Source organism: Oryza glaberrima, chromosome 11 (assembly GCF_000147395.1).
Source record: "Oryza glaberrima chromosome 11, OglaRS2, whole genome shotgun sequence".
In the NCBI taxonomy this organism is placed as follows: Eukaryota; Viridiplantae; Streptophyta; class Magnoliopsida; order Poales; family Poaceae; genus Oryza; species Oryza glaberrima.
The window spans coordinates 12,168,717-12,173,631 of NC_068336.1; the positions used below are offsets into that span (position 1 = coordinate 12,168,717).

Here is a 4,915-nt window from a genome sequence, read left to right on the forward strand (position 1 = left end):
GAAGTATTAAAATATTGGCTTAGAATAGGATCGTGTTTTAAAATGAGCTTTAACCTGATTAAAATGTTTCAACTATGGCTTTATGCAAAATAAACCCTATTAGGCCATTTTCTTGTTTCCCCTATGTATTATGGTTGCATTTCCGGTGTGACTTGCTTAGTACGGTGGTGGTACTCACTCTTGCTCACAAAAATAATCCAGAGGATGGACCTAAGGAAGATGAAGGCTTGGATCTCTAGTTCGCTCCGCCGTCGAGTGCCTGTGGCTGCTGCTGTTCCATAGTCTTCCGCTGTTTTATTTGTTTATCTTTGAGTGTGAGGGCCTAAGTCGCCCATGTAATAAAGTACTTCCTTTACGCTTCCGCAAGTGTGGCTTGTAATAATCAACAATGTCTATGTGTACCTCGTCTCCTGGGACGAGGATTAATGCACTGAGCGTTTGGAAATGGTGTATATTTCCGGGCATGACAGAGAATACCGGGGGTGTTACAGAAACTCTATCCTCCCAATGCACTTCCACCTATAAATACCCCTCTCCTCCCTCATTCTCACATACACCAAAGCGTGAGCTGAATTATAAGAGGCTCTATTGTACTTTATTGTATACTAGAATTAGGGATAGAGTAGAGTACAAGAAGTCGGAGGAATTCTGCAGTTGTCGGTAGTCCTCTCTCATTTCTTATACTGTAACATACCCAAATTTTAGACCTTAAAAGTTTCCTGTCAAAATAGTTGGAAGCTAACTTTTCCATTTTTGAGAGCCAAAAATTTCCATTTTTAACCTAGGTGTGGTCAGTCTAACTTGAACCTAAGTAAAACTTGAGAACAAATTAAAACCATTGCATCTCTAACCTAGGACAAAAATGTAAACCTATGTGTAAGCATGCATACTCTCATAGGACATGTTTAGACTTGAGTCCTTCATATGCATTTGGATTTTTGATTTGCATTTCATCATAGGTCTCATGAATATAATTACAATCTAGACAAACAACTAAACCATTAGAGCTTAGTGCTAACTAATGGAAAATAATACATAGGAACCTTAAAATATATCAAAAGGCCAATGTCAAGCCCCACAAAAATAATTTGGTCATCCATATGAAGACGAGTCATGAACATGGAAGTAAACAAATAAATTAAGTCATATAGGGTATATTCTATCTTAATCAACTCTATAAGCATCCTCTTAATCTAATACTAAAGTAAACTTATACATAAACAGGTAAGAAGCTTATGATCTGTGTAAGGTAAACTGTAACTCAAACATATCAACATCATCTCAGGTTAAGAAGAGTCCAAATATAACTTATATAAACATTTGCATGCATTCAGAAAAGGGAAACACATATAAGAGATAAGCCTTGCGGATTATCTAAGATATTTTGTGCAAGATAAAATCATGGAAAAATTTATGTAGAATATTATTAGCACAAGCTATTCACTGTAATTTTGGTCAAACATTAACTAAATTTGATACCTTAAATAAACAAGTCAAACTAGTCAAATAATAGACTAAATATAGTTCTTAATCAGCTAAAACCATACATAACTAAAATGTGCATTTAACTGCATGGAGTGTACAGGCGAAATAATTTATTCAAATACTAGGTTAATTATAATGAATAAATATAATTTTTCCAGAATTTATCTTCTCTGTTTAGGTCTCTTAAAAATCCAAACTATTTTCCAAAGAGCCCCTCTTCTTCTAATTTCTGTGAGTAATCTATCCATACTTTTTAAGTGCAACCAAAGAAAATGGAAGCTAGGTAACTTCATCTACCTCCAGTAAAATCAACACTAGTTAATCTGGTCCACACATTAAGTTACGAAGCTACAAATTTAGAGGAGAAAATAATCCTGAAAATTCGTCCAAAATCAATTAACACCCCATCTTCTACCCACCTCTCACAATCCAGCCTTGTTCCCTTCGCCCTGGGCCATGTTCCCTTCACCCTGGGCCCACATGGCAGCCTCTTTGGCTTGCTCCACACCCTGTGCATCTCCTCCAACCGACCAGAGACAGCCGAGACTGAGAGAGAGATCGGCGCCGGCTATGAACGACACGTGGCCACAACGTGTCGACGCCATCAAACACCTAGTCTAGCCTTCTCCTCCTCCCAGCTGCATCGCCACACCCCATTATCTATTCTTAAACTGAAGAAACCAAGAAGGACAGCTCCATCTCCCTTTTCCATCTCAACCTCGCCGCCGGCCGTGAAGACGACGACTGCCTCCAGCGTCATTAAGCCGCGGTCGTTTCCTCTTCTCTTGCATTCCATTATCACCTCTCCTCGCCGATTCCAGCCCTCTAAGTTTCATCCCATTTCATGCAGTGGTTTGGTGGGAACTCAAACCTCGACGATAATGCTCTGGAGCGCGCACTGGACGCCGCCATCAGGACATCGTCTTCGTTGCCGTCGAACCGGAGCAAGCCGAGCCGAGCCACCGCACCATCAACATCTCCTCGGTGTCCTCTCTTAAATCCCTCATGAACCCCAGCCAGTGGTGCATCGAGCTTGGAGATCGGCATTGTCTTCCCCAATTCCAGCAGTCAAGCTGCACCTTCGATTTCTCCCTCTCCGGTGAGTCACAGCTCAATTCCTCGGGCATGAAGCTTTCCAGAGACCTGTTCAACACCGTGTGTATGCATGCATGGTAGATCATCAGCCATATCAAGTCGACAACGTCATCCCGAAGCTCCCCGCCGTCGCCGAGTCGTTCTGCTCGCGGTCACCGCTATCTGGACCCTGCCAAGTTTCATTGGACACTCGGTAAGCATCCTAGGATCCCATAGCGGCACATGCATGTAGCTAAACATCTAGATCAATGCTCTAGCTCCACATGCACCATCACCCGAGAACCACCGCAGCTCGCGCCGCCGTCGCCATTAATTCCGGTGACTAATGCTTGCAAGAATACCACCAATACCGTCGCCTTGAACCCCTTTACATTTTATCCTTAGGTTGCACGCCGAGATCTGCCACCGTTTGCCGCCGGCGAGCTCGAGGACGAGCTCGGCCATGGCTAGCTCTGTATCAGCTTGAACCAAGGACCTCACTTGAGAAGAATCAAAACTCTAGGTAGTAGTTTGTAAAACGTACTTCACACACAGAACAGTCATGGGACCACGGGTTGATTTTCCTGAAACACTAGGGGCCTTTTTGCATACTGGCTTGAGACTAACCTGTCGACCCAATCTATTTAAATTCTGAAAAAATCTAAATGAAATACCTAAAGCTTTATGTTTTCAACAGAAAAACATGTAAACTTGTAAAATCCATAACAAATTGAAAACAACTCATCTTAGAGTAATTCAAATTACTGCTAACTCATCAAATCAAGAACTTTAGTTTTATTGCATAAAAACTTGCACTCACAATACAATTTCTGTCTCTAAAATTCATCTACGTAAAATCACATATAAAACATACACAGGATTATAAAATGCATACAAAATTCATTTCAACTCATTTTAGAGCAAACTTAGTTTCTACAGATTCCCCAACATGTTCTCTAAAAAAAAGTAAAATAAAACGTATACACACTTTACATCAAATGCCTCTAAAACTATTATCTTTAAAATAACTAGTTCTGCATAAGCTGAACTTTAGAAGTTTATATAAAATTCATCTTAGATCCTTTTCGAGTAAACTCAAGTTCTGTAGAATCATAGAGTTGTGCACTTCAATGTTATAAAATAAAAAGACATACTTACAGTATAATAAGAACCCCTAAGCATTTATGTAAGGAATAAGCAACATGGAGCATACCTTAAATTGTAAAATTTGTAGAAAATTCATCTTTAGTCTAAATGAAGTGAACCAAATTTCTGTAGAACCAGCAAGTAATATACTTCAACCTAGTAGAGTGAATTATGGCACCCTCTGTACAGACCATAGCTCTAAACCTTAATTTGGTAGAATAGGTACTAAACACATAATAGTGGTTAAACAATACATATGAATAAGTGTATATATATATGCATGGTAGCTCCAAATAAATCCAAATAAAACTTGTTAGGACCAGTGGAGCCATAGTTCCATCCCCATCTACCAAAACTTAGATGAACTTATCTCATGCAACAATCTTTAGATTGATAAGTTAAGTAACTAACATAGAACATCCCTATTTATAAAATGTGTAGTAAAATAATATAAACTCTGAAATTATGAACTAAGATTAGATTAGTTAACTAAAATACTCATTTTATACAACACTAGCAAGTTAAAGCAAGTTCTGGACCTAAATCTCCAAAGCCATGTACACATAGAGACTATATGCCTAGAACACGTTATAACTTGTGAACCACATAAAGAATACATAATAACTCTAAAAATTGTGAAACCAAATATATTAGTCTTAGAAAACACACCTCTACACCTCTGTGAAGTCAAACTTAATAAACATCACTTTATAAAAAATTTTTATAACACTACCTAAGTAAATACTACCCTATATCGAGCAAACTTCTATAATTCATAACTCTCAAATGAAATGAGATAAAATAGAAATTCTTTCACGTAAATTCATTTTAGACCAGTACCTATCCACTGTGCACAAATCATGCATTTTAGAGCATTTTAGATTTTTCGCATATTTCGGTGTTGAACTGCATAACGTGTACTTTGTATAGATGATTGCTTAAACGGTGAAGAAGTGATTTAGGTGCTGACTTTTTCCGGTTACAAGGCAAGTTCCACCTCCCTCTCTTTGATCACTTTGAACCTATGTTTTGGAGGTTATTGAAAATGTTGGCAAATCTTGCATGTCGATTGTACACTAATAAATTAAAATTTTGTTAAACTTGTTAGGCAAGCTCCTATTATTTGAATTATCACCTTAACCCACATATATCCATATCCCTCATTCCTAACCTTAGGAACAATACGACTATACCACTTTATATATGAGTT

The 4,915-nt window shown here is 38.3% G+C and overlaps 1 pseudogene; it reads left to right on the forward strand.

Annotated features, from left to right (window-relative positions):
* Positions 1–2,329: 2,329 nt before the first annotated feature.
* Positions 2,330–4,667, forward strand: LOC127754250 (uncharacterized; annotated as a pseudogene).
* The last annotated feature ends 248 nt before the right edge of the window (positions 4,668–4,915 follow it).